A 16,721-nucleotide genomic window follows, 5' to 3' on the forward strand; every position below is an offset into this window, starting at 1 on the left:
TTGAAATGATTGAAAATGAGGAGAATAAAAAGATTTTAATTGAAAATATCTAATAGTGCTTGGGAAGATATAGCATTCACCCTCAGGTGTTTTCATACTCCATCTCAAATTTTAATTTATGTTAAAACCATTAATTTTACTTAATTGTTGTACTTAGAAAATTACTCTTTACATTATTGTTGGTATCCTGAAGCTCCACCTATGTATTTCAGAAGAGCATAAGAAACTAGAGCTGGAGTAGGCCATTTGGCCCTTCAAACTACTCTACCATCCAACAAGATCATGACTGATTATCCGCCTCAACTCAATTTTTTCACATCCCTGTATCCCTTAATATCCAAATATTAATTGAACTCCTTCTTGAATGTACTCAGCTCTCCGGGTTGGAGAATTTCAAAAAATCACAATCCTGTGAGTGAAGACATTTTGCAAATTTTAGTCCTAAAAGCCTGACCTCCTATTTGGAGATAGTGCCCACATGAGCCTCCAGCCAGAGGAAACATTTCTCCAGCATCTACCCTATCAACCCCCATGTGAATTTTATACATTTCAATTAGATCAGCTCTCATTCTTCAAAATGTGAGGAAATATAGGCCTATTCTATTCTATCCCCTCACAGGACAATCCCTTCTTCCAGAAATCAATCTGGTGAAATGTTGTTGCACTCCCTATAGGCCTTCCCTTAGATAAGGAGGGTAAACTGCCCATAACCTCCAGTGTGACCGTATCAATGCCCTGCATAACTTCAGCAAGATTTCTTTCCTTTGAAATCCTAATCTCTTTAATTGAAAAAAAAAAATCACCTCGTGCAACAAGAGATCTACTATTACACATTTGGAGAGACATTTGGAGAGACATTTCTCACCTGTTTCTGTAGAAATTCTTGTTCTGGTGCTCCTTTTTTCAAATATCATGGCAATAGATTTGCCTTGAAGTAAAGGGAGTGTCTGTTTTAATCCACAAAATAGGAGAACAAAAGCAGGATAAGAATCGAAGCAAGATAAGAACAGAAACTTTACGATAGCTACAATGTCTCCGGAAACATCAGCAAACATTTTGCCAATACATTGCATTAATAATTACTGGACTCAAAGACCAGAAGACTCTGAGAGAGGGAACGGGTGAAACCAAGAGAAGAATCCCACTCGATTTTAAAGTTCTGACCTCTGCATTAAATTACACTGGAGTGGGCAACAGGAACTGATTTCATTTGTGAAGGCAGTTTTTCCGAAGGCTCAAGGCATCATCGTAAATTTCCTGGGCATCCTCTGATTTGTACTTAGTTTTTCTTGACCAGACCCTGAAGCTGGTCTATCGGATAATAGAATAAAACCCGATTCAGATCTGATCAATATTGGCAGAGCATGGCCTGACTGCCGTAGGATGTATGCCTGAAAGGCACCATTGAAAAGGAGGCTATACTCAAAAGGACAGAAGACTTTAGTGAATCCATATATCAAAGAAAATCAGTGATGTTATGATCCTTCCTGTTACCTCGCCTTTCTCTTTTATTCTTATTTTCAGATCAGCTGCCGTCCACAATAGTTGCTTGATTTCTTCACCATTAAAATCCTTCAAAGTTAACAGGTGACGCCCTTTTAGAGCAGCAGCACCGAGCATAACTTGGCCACATCTGCAATCAGAACCCAACAAACTGTTAAATTAAGAGTTTTATATAATTTTTAAAGTATTTTTATTCAGGCATTTGTAATTTTAACAAGATATCAGAAGAGCAAGATGAACAACCCCCCCCCCCCCTCCCCATGCTGACAGCTTAATTTTTCCCAAACAAGTCAATAAATGGCAAACGAATGGACATGATTCGCAGGCCACCTCTGCACACCGCCCACACCTATCCCCCACCCCTTTGAAGAAGCTGCTGATCCAGGCCACAGTCATGTGCGCCCTGTGGACCACCTTAAATTGTATCAGGCTAAGCCTTTTTTTTCTTTCTTTTTTGTTCCCCTCCCACCGCCCGCCCCATATCAGGCTAAGCCTGGCACATGACGAGGATGCATTGACTCACCTTTTTTAAAAAAAATAATTTTAATTAAAGTTTTCACAAAATAGCAACAACAAAATGTAAAAGGAACCCAATAGAATTAAATACAAAAACAAAAACAACACCGTGGCCCCCCTCCCCCTATACATAAATAATAAATTAACACCCCGAATTAACACATAGCAAACATATACACCCCCTCAGATCCCCCAGTATAGACAATCAAAAATAAAATAGAACCCCCCCCCAGGTTGCTGCTGCTGCTGACCATTGTCTAACGTTCTGCCAGGAAGTCCAAGAACGGTTGCCACCGCCTGAAAAACCCTTGCACCGATCCCCTTAAGGCAAATTTCACCCTCTCCAACTTAATAAACCTCGCCATATCGTTGATCCAGGATTCCTCGCTTGGGGGTCTCGCATCCTTCCACTGGAGAAGAATCCTCCGCCGGGCTACCAGGGACGCAAAGGCCAGAATACCGGCCTCTTTCGCCTCCTGCACTCCCGGCTCCCCTGCATCCCAAATACTGCGAGCCCCCAGCCCGGTCTGACCCTCGATCCTACCACCCTCGACACCATCCTCGCTACGCCATTCCAAAATTCCTCCAGCGCTGGGCATGCCCAGAACATATGGGTGTGATTTGCTGGGCTCCCCGAGCACCTAACACGCCTGTCCTCACCCCCCCAAAAAACCGGCTCATCCTTGTCCCGATCATGTGTGCCCTGTGCAGCACCTTAAACTGTATGAGGCTGAGCCTCGCGCACGATGAGGAAGAGTTCACCCTCCCTAGGGCATCTGCCCACGTCCCTTCCTCAATCTCCTCTCCCAGCTCCTTCTCCCACTTACCTTTCACCTCCACCACCGAGGCCTCCTCCTCCTCCTGCATCACCTGGTAAGTTTCCGAGATCTTCCCCTCTCCAACCCACCCCCCCCCCGAGAGCACCCTGTCCTGTACCATGCGTGGCAGCAGCAGCGGGAATTCCACCACTTGCCGCCTGGCAAACGCCCTTACCTGTAAGTACCTAAAGATGTTCCCCGGGGGGAGCCCGTACTTCTCCTCCAGCTCACCCTGGCCCGCGAACTTCCCATCCACAAACAGGTCCCCCAATCTTCTTATCCCTGCCCTGTGCCACCCCGAAAGCCCTCCATCTATTCTCCCTGGGACAAACCGGTGGTTTCCCCGTATTGGGGTCCACACCGAGGCCCCCACTTCCCCGCTGTGCCGCCTCCATTGCCCCCAGATTTTGAGGGTAGCCGCCACCACCGGGCTCGTGGTATATCTCATTGGAGGGAGCGGCAGCGGCGCCATTGCCAGCGCCTCCAGACTCATACCCTCACAAGACGCCATCTCCAGCCTCTTCCATGCAGCCCCCTCCCCCTCCATCACCTACTTGTGCACCATCGCCGCATTGGCGGCCCAGTAGTACCCACAGAGGTTGGGCAGTGCCAGCTTCCCCCTATATCTACTCCGCTCCAGGAACACCCTTCTCACCCTCTGAGTCCCTCGTGCCCACACAAACCCCATTATGCTCCTGTTGACACGCCTAAAGAAGGCCTTCGGGATAAAAATTGGGAGGCACTGGAACAGGAACAAAAACCTTGGGAGCACCGTCATCTTAACTGACTGCACCCTACCCGCCAGGGACAGCGGCAACGCGTCCCACCTCTTAAACTCCTCCTCCATTTGCTCCACCAGCCTCGTGAAATTAAGTCTATGCAGGGTACCCCAGCTCCTGGCCACCTGGACCCCCAAATACCTGAAGTTCCTCTCCGCCCTTTTTAGTGGGATCTCGCCAATCCCCCTCTCCTGGTCCCCTGGGTGAACCACGAACAACTCGCTCTTCCCCATGTTGAGCTTGTACCTTCAGAAATCCCCGAACTCCCTGAGGATCCTCATTACCTTCGGCATTCCCCCCACCGGGTCTGCCACATATAGCAGCAAGTCGTCCGCACAGAGCGACACCCTATGCTCCTCCCCACCCTGCACCAACACCCTCCAGTTCCTCGACTCCCTCAGTGCCATAGCCAGGGGTTCAATCGTCAGTGCAAAGAGCAGGGGGGAGAGGGGACACCCCTGCCTCGTCCCTCGATGCAACCGAAAGTACTCAGACCTCCTCTTGTTCGTGGCCACACTCGCCATCAGGACCTCATACAACAGCCTGACCCACCTGACAAACCCCTCCCCAAACCCAAACCTCTTCAGCACCTCCCACAAGTACCCCCACTCTACCCTATCGAAGGCCTTCTCAGTGTCCATCGCCACCACTATCTCCGTCTCCCCGTCCCTCGCCGGCATCATAATAATGTTCAGGAGCCTCCGCACATTCGCATTCAACTGCCTCCCCTTCACGAACCCTGTCTGGTCTTCGTAGATAACCTGCGGCACCCAATCCTCAATTCTCGTGGCTAAGACCTTCGCCAGCACCTTGGCATCTACATTTAACAACAAAATCGCCCTGTAAGACCCACACTGCAGGGGACCCTTGTCCCGCTTCAGGATCAAGGAGATCAGTGCCCGGGACATCGTCGGGGGCAAAGCCCCCCCTCCCTTGCCTCATTGAAGGTCTTAACCAGCAACGGGCCCAACAAGTCCACATATTTTTTGTAGAATTCGACCGGGAAACCGTCCGGCCCCGGTGCCTTCCCCGCCTGCATTCTCCCTATCCCTTTGGCCAGCTCCTCCAGCCCAATCGGGGCCCCTAATCCCGCCACCAATCCCTCCTCCACCTTCGGGAACCTCAATTGGTCCAGAAAGCGGCCCATCCCTCCCTCCTCCCGTGGGGGCTCGGATCGGTACAATTCCTCATAAAAGTCCCTGAAGTCCCCATTGATGCCAACCCCACTCCGCACCACACTCCCTCCCCTATCCTTAACTCCCCCGATCTCCCTAGCTGCGTCCCGCTTCCGAAGCTGATGCGCCAGCATCCGACTTGCCTTTTGCCCATATTCATAAACTGCCCCCTGGGCCTTCCTCCACTGCGCCTCTGTCTTCCTGGTGGTCAACAAGTCGAATTCGGCCTGGAGGCTACACCTCTCCCTCAACAGTCCCTCCTCCGCCACCTCCGCAAACCTCCTGTCTACCCTCACCATCACCCCCACCAGCCTCTCCCTCTGCTCTCTCCTCTCCTTGTGGGCCCGAATGGAGATCAGCTCTCCCCTAACCACCGCCTTCAGCGCCTCCCAGACCATCCCCACTCGGACCTCCACGTTATCATTGACCTCCAGGTATCTCTCTAAGCTTCCTCGGACCCGCTCGCTCACCTCCTCGTCCGCCAACAGCCCCATCTCCAAGCGCCACAACGGGCCCAGGTCCCTCTCCTCCCCCAGCTCTAGGTCTACCCAATGCGGGGCGTGATCAGAAATGGCTATCGCTGAGTACTCGGTATCCTCTACTCTCGCTATCAGCGCCCTGCTCATAACAAAAAAGACGATCCGGGAATAGGCCTTATGAATGTGCGGGAAGAATGAAAATTCCCTAGCTCCCGGCCTTGCAAATATCCAAGGGTCCACCCCTCCCATCTGGTCCATAAACCCCCTAAGCACTTTAGCCGCCGCCGGCCTCCTACCCGTCCTAGACCTGGAGCGGTCCAGTGCCAGATCCAACACCGTATTAAAGTCCCCCCCCCCATTATGAGGCCCCCCACTTCCAAGTCTGGGATCCAACCCAACATGCGCCCCATAAAACCCGCATCGCCCCAGTTTGGGGCGTACACGTTGACCAGCACCACCCTCTCCCCTTGCAGCTTACCACTTACCATTACGTACCTGCCACCATTGTCTGTCACAATGCTCGACGCCTCGAACGACACCCTCTTTCCCACCAAGATCGCCACACCCCGATTTTTGGCATCCAGCCCCGAAAGAAACACCTGGTCTACCCACCCCTTCCTCAATCTTACCTGTGTCTGCCACTTCAGGTGTTTCTCCTGAAGCATGACCACATCCGCCTTCAGCCCCTTCAGTTGCGCGAACACCCGGGCCCGCTTAACTGGCCGGTTCAGTCCCCTTACATTCCAGGTTATCAGGGGGCTACCCGCCCCCCCCTCCCCCGCCGACTAGCCATAATCCCTCCTCGGGCAGCCACGCGCCCGCACCCTACGCCCGGCCCGTTCCCTACAGCGGCAGAACCCCATCCCAACCCCCTCTACTCGCTCCCCCTTGACCATACCAGCAGCAACCCGGTTCCCTCCCCCCCCCACCCCCCACCCACCCCCAGCTAGGACCCCTCCTAGCTGCTTTGCTCCCCCTATTGCACTCCCGCAAGTCAGCTGACTCCTGCTGACCCCGGCCACTCCCGCCTCTCCTTTGACTCCTCCCATTGTGGGACTGCCCCTCCCCCTCCATTACCCACCAGCAGGCTCTCCGCCTCCCCCTTCCATTCCAAGAGCGGGAAAAAGCCCGCGCTTTCCACCTGCCCGGCCCAGCCTCCTCTGGCGCAGCTCCTTTTACAGGCCCAGTCCCTTCATCCCCGACCCAGGCCTCGCCCTCCCCCGCGGGGCCCCATCCCCCCTGCCGGCCATCCACCCTCTACTCCGTTTACTTGCCCCCTTCCAAGAGCCCACCCGACAGACCCAACCAAAACAGTGCCCAACCCCCCCTAACCACCCACACCGAATCAAAAAGAAACAAGAACAAAGAACCCCCCCTCACAATGTAACACAACAATCCCCGATCATCACCACGCCCGACCCCCCATCCCGACCCTCAGTTTGTGTCCAGCTTCTCGGCCTGAACAAAGACCCATGCCTCCTCCGGGGACTCAAAATAATGGTGCCGGTCCTTGTAGATGACCCACAGTCGCGCTGGCTGCAGCATGCCAAACTTCACCCCCTTCCTGTGCAGCACCGCCTTCGCCCGGTTGTACCCGGACCTCTTCTTCGCCACCTCCGCGCTCCAGTCCTGATATATTCGAACCTCCGCGTTCTCCCACCTGCTGCTCCTCTTTCTTGGCCCACATGAGTACGCATTCCCGATCGGCGAACTGATGAAACCGCACCAGCACCGCCCGCGGCGGCTCGTTAGGCTTAGGCCTCCTTGCCAGCACTCTATGGGCCCCTTCCAGCTCCAGGGGCCCCTGAAAGGTCCCTGCTCCCATCAGCGAGTTTAACATGGTGACCACATAGGCCCCCACGTCCGATCTCTCCAGCCCCTCCGGGAGGCCCAGGATCCGCAGATTCTTCCGCCTCGACCGATTCTCCATCTCCTCGAACCGTTCCTGCCATTTCTTGTGCAGCGCCTCGTGCGCCTCCACCTTTACCGCTAGGCCCAAGATATCATCCTTGTTATCTGAGATCTCTTGTCGGGCCTCGCGGATCGCCACCCCCTGGGCCGTCTGGGTCTCCAGCAGCTTATTAATAGAAGCTTTCATCGGCTTCAGCAGGTCCGCTTTGAGCTCCCTGAAGCAGCGCTGGATAACCTCCTGCTGCTCCTGCGCCCACTGCATTCACGCTGCCTGGTCCCCGTCCGCCGCCATCTTGCTCTTCTTCCCTTGCATTGTATTTGGGTTCACCACCACTTTTTTAGTCGCCCCGCTCCTGGTCCAAGCCATACGCTGTCAAGGGAATGTTGCAGTCTTCTTCCCACACCAGGAAATGTCGAAAACATTCCATTGGGGGCCCTGAAAAGAGCCCAAAAGTCCTTTCCAAGTGGGAGCTGCCGAACGTGCGACTTAGCTCTGCATAGCCGCAACCGGAAATCATGCATTGACTCACCTAATCTCCAGCTCCCCACCCAGCTCTTCCTCCAACTTTCACTTCACCTCCCCTATCGGGGCTCCCTCCAACTCCATAAGCTCCTTATAAATCTCCGATACTTTCCCCTCCTCCACTCCCGTTTTTGACACTACCTTATCCTGTAGCCCCTGGGGCGGCATGTGTGGGAAAGTCAAAACCTGTCTCTGCACAAAGTCCCTCACCTGTAGGTAACGGAACCCATTCCCACTGGGCAGCTCAAACCCCTCCAATTCCTCCAAACACAGAAAGCCCCCCATCTAGAAACAAATCCCCAAACCGCTCGGTCCCCACCCGCTGCCACCCCCCGAACCCCCATCCAGCCCCCCTGGAGCAGACTGGTGGTTGCCGGATATCGGTGCCCACACCGACACCCCCTCCAGCCCCATGTGCTGTTGCAACTGTCCCCACACCCTCAGGGCCGCCACTACTGCCGGGCTGGTGGATGTACCCTGCTGGTGAGAACGGCGGAGGCGCCGTGAACATTGGCCCCAAACTCATGTCCCTACATGAGGCCGCCTCCACCTGCTCCCATACCGACTCCTCCCCCACTTCCTGACCATCGCTATGTTTGCCTTCCAATAACAATTTATAAAGTTCAGAAGGGCCAGCACCCCCCTCAACCTCGCTCCAGCAGCACCTTCTTTACCCGTAGGGTTTTACCCGTCCACGCGAACCCAGAAATCACTGCATTCACCCTCTTGAAGAAACCTTGGGAATAAAAATAGGCAGGCTCTCAAATATAAACAAAAGCCTCAGGAGTACCACACCGTCTGCACCCTCCCCGCCAATGACAACGGGAGCGCATCCCAGCTTCTAAAGTCTCCCTTCATCTGCTCCACCAACCGAATCAGATTCAGCTTGTGCAGCTGCTCCCGCCCCTGTGCCACCTGGATGCCCAAATGCCAAAAGCTCCCCCCACCACCTTGAATGGCATCTCCCTCAATCTCTTCTCTTGCCACCTCACCTGGATCGGAAAGACCTCGCTTTTTCCCCCATGTTCAATCTATACCCCGAAAACCAGCCAAATTCCTCTAGGATCCCCATAATCACTCCAATCCACCCCCCCCCCCCCCCCCCCTCCCCGAACAGGTCCAAAATGTACAAAAGCAGGTCGTCCGCATATAGCAAGACCCTGTGCTCCACCCCCCATCGTCTTATCCCCTGCCAGTTCTTTGATGCTCTCAGCGCCATCGCCAACGGCTCTATAGCCAAGGCAAAAAGTAGTGGACAGCAATGGAGAGTGGACACCCCTGCCTCGTCCCTCAGTGCTGCCGTCTTTTAAAAGAGATGAAATGAGGCTGTGTGCAGTCATCCAGCCAGAACCAGCAGCAGTGAGCAGGTCATGCACCCTGCACGTACACTTGACTTCAAGCACCCTCTATGAATGTGCTTTTGGCACCAAATCACAGAGGAGGGCTTCTTCCACTTTCTAGCTGCTGGCAAGCAAGGCAAGAGGACTGTGAAGATGGCTCATTCTTTTACAAGTAAGAGAGGCCAGAGACACAAATAAGCAGTGAACCTACTGGGCAGGATCTCACAACTGCATCTGCTTGAGAGAGCTGCGCAGGAGAGTCCAGGGCAGGACTGAGCAATACTAGTGTTAGCTCAGTTCAGAACTCCAGGGCCTCTGGTTAACAGCCTACAAAGAAGAAACTTAACTCAGGAACAAAACAGTATTGAGATGATGTCTTGCATAATGGTTTTGTCAGTTGTGCCAGTGCAAATAAGGATGCAAAACCCATGTGTGTTCTATGCAGGGAGGTACTAACAATGAGAGGAGAAGTTTCAGATTTTGAAAGAGAAGTAGTGGATGAAAAATTCCATTTGCGTTTGAGAGCCCAGCATCAGTTATTAACTACAGCTGACTCTAAAAGAAAGACGACATTGCTGTATCTGACCTGTGATACGCACATTAAAAACGGTGGCGCAGTGGTTAGCACTGCTGCTTAACGGTACCGAGGTCCCAGGTTTGATCACGGCCCTGGACCACTGTCCGTGACGCGTTTGCACATTCGCGTGGGGCTCATCCCCATAACCCAGAAGATGATCAAGGTATGGTGGATTGGATTTTTAAGTCTACCAACAAAACAGAAGAAAGGAAAACAAACTGAGGGACAAAGCAAAAAAGGGCCGGTCCTGTTAGGGGCACGAACCCAAACACAACAAAGATCAACGGAAACTTTAAAAACATCAAATAAGAGTGCAGTTAAAGGGGTCAATAAAGCACCTCAACCCCTGCGGTGCACTGGGCACGGAAGGCACGGTGGATTGGCCACGCTAAATTGCCCCTTAATTGGAAAAAAGAATTGGATACTCTAAATTTAAAACAAAACATGCCAAAGGCCCATTTCGCTGTCAGCAATCTGGAGTACATATGCCAGGAAAATCCAGTGCTGAGTAAATCAAGCATGTTGGCCCTTCACAACAACCTACAAGTGCGAGGTTGGGTTTTCGGTTTTCTCAAAGATGAAAATGGCACAAAGGAACTGGCTGAAGTCTGTACCTGATGTGCGTATTACCCTCTCCTCCTGTGAACCAGATTGCAATGAGATCGAGAGGACAAACTCTTTCGCATTAAAGGTAAGCAAATGTGGTGTGTGTTGCAAAGGTTGGCCGGCCTGGGTCACGATGGTCGGCTGGCATTTGTCCCAAAGGTTGGCACAGATCCCAGGTAAAAAAAACATTTGGAAAACCCTGGTCTACTCCAACAGCAGGTAACGCGATTGTAAATAACTTAAAATAAACTATACTTAACTATTGAACTGTTTCATTGGTGAACAGTGGTCAGTTTCTTAAATTTTAAAATGTTAAAAAATTTCTAAAACAGACAGACATACGGGTTCTTTTACATCTAAAAGAAGCTTGATTTTAAGAGCTTCGCTGAATGGTTGCAATTGGCCGATAAAGTGTTACAATGAGAATAAAGTGTTACAATGATAACTTGTGATTGCTGTCCCTGGGAGAATGCACAGAACATTACTGCAAGCAATTCCAAACTCTTGTGCTTTGAGGCACATAAGATTTCTCAGGGCTCGTAACCAGACTATGGTCCTTTAATAAACTTTCGCTGACAATCTAATTGTATCTTAGGTTCAGTTTTAAAGTTTTGTCGCTCTTAATGAAACGAGGACAGAGATTTGTAATTGGATACTGCCTGTGGTGTCTGCCTTTTAAAAATCCCCATGACAGCAGCATTGCTGACTTCTCGCACATTCTGCAGCCTGCACAAACTCTGAATCAATGCCACGCAGATTTCGTTACAATCATCGCGATATAAAAAGTTCAAATCTAAATCAAAGCTGAAGAAGATGACATTATTAAGTGGGCACTGTACGGATATAAGACCCACCTAACTTGGAGTAATAAGAGCACAAGGAGCGAGTTCAGACATGACCTCCACCCCCACACTCCTAATATGTTGCAGGGTGAATTCTCCCTGGATTAAAGTAAACTCACCGGAATGAACGCACGGAGCACTTGTTGCTCAATGACACCGAGCGCCCCAGAAGGTTTCTTAATGTAAAGCTGATCATTCTTGGACTTGGATCGCGTACTGGAACTGCTCCCAGTAATGTTCCAGCTCCAACTCCCACCTGGCGTTAAATGTTGAAGCGATCTTCTCCCCCTCCCCACTCCAAGCTTGTGTTTTACTCCAACTGATCCAGGAGCTGATGCAATAAAAACGCCAGCCAGACGTCGGTGACGTACCATGTAGCTCCGGCAAACAGCTGCAAAAGAGGCTAAAGTTACCTGGGCTGAGTGCAAACACTGTGAGGCGCCCTGGAATGTCTTCGCACATTTAAGACACTGCAGACATGCATATTGTAAGAGGTGATTGGATATATCATAGTCATGTGCTTTCTGCATAATATTCGAACAAAAGCAGTAAATGCTGGAAACACTCATTAGATCAATTCAAGCCTCATTTGTTGAAGGATGATCTATCTGCAAGGTTTTCTTGTCTCTCCTCTCCACAGATGCTGACCGGTCTGTTGTGTTTCCAGCTTCTGCAGCATTTTGCTTTTTGTTCAAAGTACTGTTGAGAGTTGTAATAATTCGAGGTGTGGAGTGAAAGGCCAAACTGCTTTATTTTAAACTGAAAGTAATGCTGCTATTGCAGCACACAAAACAAACGTCCAGTCCAGGACTATCTTAACTCCTGGTCTGGGAGTTATTGTCCTATGAGAAACTGTTGAGGACTCTGGGTCTGTACTCTTTGGAGTTTAGAAGGATGAGGAAAACTTATTGAAACTTACAGGATACTGCGAGGCCTGGATAGAGTGGAAATGGAGAGGATGTTTCCACTTGTCGGAAAAACTAGAACCAGAGGACACCATCTCAGGGTGAAGGGACGATCCTTTAAAACTGAGAAGAGGAGGAATTTCTTCAGCCAGAGGGTGGTGAATCTGTGGAACTCTTTACCGCAGAAGGCTGTGGAGGCCAAATCATTGAGTGTCTTTAAGATAGAGATAGATAGGCTCTTGATTAATAAGGGGATCAGGGGTTATGGGGAGAAGGCAGGAGAATGGGGATGAGAAAATATCAGCCATGATTGAATGGCGGAGCAGACTCAATGGGCCGAGTGGCCTAATTCTGCTCCTATGTCTTATGGTCTTACATTTAAATGTCTCGCTAATGAGCCCCAGCTGGGCCCACCTCTGCCAGCTCATCACAGGAACTCATATTCTGCAAAGCTTGCGGGGAGATCAATCAGCGATCCCCTGTGTCCTCGTGAGGGTTACCACAAGAGTATATTTTGGTTTGAATCATTTTGCTGTGTGCATAGAGAATTCTTTCAAGTTATAGTTCTGTGTTTATTCGTAATGGACTTACATTTAACTCTGCACCAAAACCTTAATATCTTGATGCAATATTTAGATAGTCCAACGAGGGAAAGGGCAGTACTGGACCTGCTATTGGGGAATACGCCTGGACAGGTGGTTGAGGTTTCAGCAGGGGAACATTTTGGGAGCGGTGACCACAATTCCATAAGTTTTAGGGTACTTTTGGACAGGGATGAGGGTAACCCTCATGCAAGGTGCTAAACTGGGGAAAGGCAAATTACGATAACATAATTAATAATAATCACTTATTGTCACAATTCGGCTTCAATGAAGTTACTGTGAAAAGCCCCTAGTCGCCACATTCCGGCGACTGTTCAGGGAGGCCGGTGCAGGAATTGAACCCACATTGCTGGCATTGTTCTGCATTACAAGCCAGCTATTTAGCCAACTGTGCTGCTAGGCAGGAATTGAAGAATTTGGATTGGGTGTGGCTGTTGGAGGGTAAATCAACATCGGGCATGTGGGAGTCTTTCAAGCGACAGTTGATTAGGATTCAGGAAAGTCACGTTCCTGAGAGAACGAAGGATAAGTATGGGAAGTTTAGGGAGCCTTGGATTACGAGGGATATTGTGAACCTTGTCAAAAAGAAAAAGGAGGCTTTTGTACGGTCTAGAAGGGTGGGGGCTGTCAAAACCCTTGAGTATAAATAAATTAGGAACGTACTTAAGCAGGAAATTAGGAGGGCTAGGAGGGGCCATGAAAAGTCCTTGGCACGTAGGATTAGGGTAAATCACAAAGTTTTTTATTCTTATGTAAAAAGCAAGAGAGTGACCAGGAAAAGGTTTGGACCACAGAAGGAGAGTGAGGGGAATTTATGTGTTGATTCAGAGGAAATGGGCGAAGTACTAAATGAGTACTTTGCATCAGTGTTCACCAATGAAAAGGACTTTGTGGAAGATGATTCTTGGCTCGGGTGTGTGGACAGTCTGGGTCAAGTTGACATTGAAAAGGAGGAGGTACTGGGTCTTTTAAAAGACATTAAGGTAGGTACATCTCCTGGGCCAGATGGGATTTATCCCAGAATCTGAGGGATGCAAAGGAAGAAATTGCTGCGGTCTTAACTGACATCTTTTTATCCTCATTGGCTACAGGTGAGATCCCAGAGGACTGGAGAATAACTAATGTGGTACCGCTGTTTAAGAAAGGTAGCACGGATAATCCTGGAAACTATAGGCTGGTGAGCCTCACGTCGGTAGTAGGTAAATTATTGGGGAGAATTCTCAGGGACAGGATTTATACCTCTTTCGAAACAAATGGACTCATAAGCAATAGACAGCATGGTTTTGTGAAGGGGAGGTCGTGCCTCACTAACTTGATTGAGTTTTTTAAGGAAGTGACAAAGATGATTGATGAGGAGAGGGTGGTGGATATTGTTTACATGGACTTCAGTAAAGCCTTTGACAAGGTGTCTCATGGCAAACTGGTACAAAAGGTGAAGTCACATGAAATCAGAGGTGAGGTGATAAGTTAGATACAGAACTGACTCAGTAACAGAAGGCAAAGGGTAGTAGTAGAAGGATGTTTCTCTGAATGGTAGGTTGTGACTAGTGGTGTTGCACAGGGATCTGTGCTGGGGTATCTGTTGTTTGTAGTATACATAAACGATTTGGAGGAAAATGTAGCTGGTCTGATTGGTAAGTTCGCGGATGACATAAAGCTTAGTGGAGTGGCAGGTAGTGTTGAGGATTGTCAGAGGATAGAGCAGGACATAGATAGGTTGAAGACTTGGGCAGAGAAATGACAAATGGAGTTTAATCTGGACAAATGTGAGGTAATGCATTTTGGTAGGTTTAACATAGAGCGGAAATACACCGTAAATGGCAAAACTCTTAGGATTTTGGAAAGTTAGAGAGATCTGGGCGTGCAGGTCCACAGATGTTTGAAAGTGGCAACACAAGTGGACAAGGTAGTCAAGAAAGCTACGGAATGCTTGCCTTGATTGGATGGGGCATCGAGTATAAAAACTGGCAGGTCATGCTGGAGTTGTATAGAACCTGGGTAAGGCCGCACTTGGAATACTGCGCACAATTTTGGTCGCCAAACACCAGAAGTATGTGGAAGCTTTGGAGAGGGTGCAGAGGAGATTTACCAGGATGTCACCTTGTCTGGAGGGTGTTAACTTTGCGGAGAAGCTGAATAGACTCGGACTGTTTTCATTAGAACGACGGATGTTGAGGGGTGACCTGATAGAGGTCTATAAGATTGTGAGGGGCATGTATAGAATGGATGGGCAGGCACTCTTTCCCAGGGTGTTGGAGTCAGTCACGAGGTTTAGGTTTAAGGTCCATGGGACAAAGTTTAGAGGAGACGTGTGAGGCAGGTTTTTTACACCGAGGGTGGTGAGTGCCTGGAACGTGTTGCCAGGGGAGGTTGTGGAAGCAGATACATTAAAGGCTTTCAAAAGGCATCTTGACAAATACATGGATAGGATGGGTATAGAGGGATATGGCACAAGGAAGTGCCAAGGTTGGTAACATGACCGGTACAGGCTTGGAGGTCCAAAGGGCCTGTTCCTGTGCTATATTGTTCTTTGTTCTTGTCACGATGTGTGAACTGAAGTACCTGCTATCTATGATGGGGGTGGAGATTTATGAGGATTACCCACTTACTATTTATAATTGAAAACACTTTAGCCTTGTCTCTTGCAGTCACCGTTGTGGCTGGTGTGGTGAACGTTTTGCAGTAACCATTCACCATGTATATAACTGTATCACGCTGTTACCCATGTGGGCTCCACCTATGGACCATTGTAAGGTATTACCTGTAATGTATCATGTTGGTGCCTTGTGGGCTCCGCCCCTGGCTCCACTCCTTGAGGAGAGGTATAAAGAGCAGTAGCCCTGTAGGCGGCTCTCACTAGCAGACCAGTCGCAGGCAGGCACTGTTCTAGTTGATTAAAGCCACAGTTTACTTCTACTCTTGGTTTCGCATGAATTGATGGTCGCATCAATTTAATCAACTATAACACCACAATGGAATCAGCCCTCAAACCTGACCGACTGGAACTCGACCCGCAGGCCACGGAGGCCAAAGGGAGTTTTTCGCACTGGCTCCGCTGTTTCAAGGCCTACCACGCTGCCCCCTCCTCGCTTTCTGTCTCCGACGATCAGAAGCTGAGCCTCCTCGAATCTCTGTGCAACTCGAGGAAGCCTCCACTTACGCAGACGCCCTCGCGATGCTAGAGCGCCTCTATGTAAAGCCCGTGAACGAGGTACACGCGCGGCACCTCCTCACTACTCGCCGTCAACGCCCCGGGGAATCGCTGAAAGAGTACCTACGCGACCTCAAAGTCCTTGCGTGAAGTTGCAACTACCAGGCCGTTACGGCCACTCAACATATGGACCTCGCCGTCCGGGACACCTACGTGGCTTGAGTCAGGTCCAACTACGTGAGATAGCGCCTACTCGAGAAAGGTGCCCTAGACCTGGAAGAGACGGTAAAGTTAGCCTCTTCTCTAGAAGTAGTGTTCCAAAGCCTCAACGCGTTCCTGTCTGATCATGCGACCCCTTCGTGGACCCCCGACCAAAGAGTACCTCAGGCCTGTGCCGCGCGGCTGTCCGCCCACCATGGGGGGCTACCCTGCTATTTCTGTGGCCAGCATCAACACCCCAGGCAGCGCTGCCCGGCCCGGAACACGAACTGCAGCGACTGCGGAAGAAAAGGACATTTCGCTAAGGTTTGCCTGGCCAGGTCCAAACCCTCAAAATCGCACGCCCGACCCTCAAACTCACAGGTCCGCAGATCTCGCAGTGCAGCAGCTTGCCCAATCTTCCCGGCACATCAAACCATCTCCCTCGCTTCTGGGTCACACCCAGTGCAGATCCAGGGGTGCACTACCGCAACCCTCGCAATACAGGACGCCGAGTGCGCCAATTTTAAGTTATATGTACTCCCCGACCTCTGCGCTCCTCTCTTGTTGGGACTGGACTTCCAGTGTAACCTCAGGAGCCAAACTCTGAAGTTCGGCGGGCCCCTGCCCCCACTCACCGTATGTAGCCTTACGACCCCAAAAGTCGACCCTCCCCCGCTCTTCGCAAACCTCACCGCCGACTGTAAACCAGTCGCCACCAGAAGCAGGCGGTACAGCATCCAGGATGGACTTTTATCGGGTCCGAGATCCAGCGACTCTTGAGGGAGGGAATCAT

The 16,721-nt window shown here is 50.5% G+C and overlaps 1 long non-coding RNA gene across 1 annotated transcript; it reads right to left on the minus strand.

Annotated features, from left to right (window-relative positions):
• Positions 1 to 864: 864 nt before the first annotated feature.
• On the minus strand, positions 865 to 11,482 carry LOC140406655 (uncharacterized). Its single transcript, XR_011939217.1, has 3 exons — positions 11,189 to 11,482; positions 1,495 to 1,633; positions 865 to 947 (listed from the first exon to the last, which is right to left on the minus strand). It is a non-coding gene; the product is annotated as an uncharacterized lncRNA (long non-coding RNA).
• Between the last annotated feature and the right edge of the window lie 5,239 nt (positions 11,483 to 16,721).

The sequence above is a fragment of the Scyliorhinus torazame genome, unplaced genomic scaffold (assembly GCF_047496885.1).
Source record: "Scyliorhinus torazame isolate Kashiwa2021f unplaced genomic scaffold, sScyTor2.1 scaffold_771, whole genome shotgun sequence".
Classification (NCBI taxonomy): Eukaryota; Metazoa; Chordata; class Chondrichthyes; order Carcharhiniformes; family Scyliorhinidae; genus Scyliorhinus; species Scyliorhinus torazame.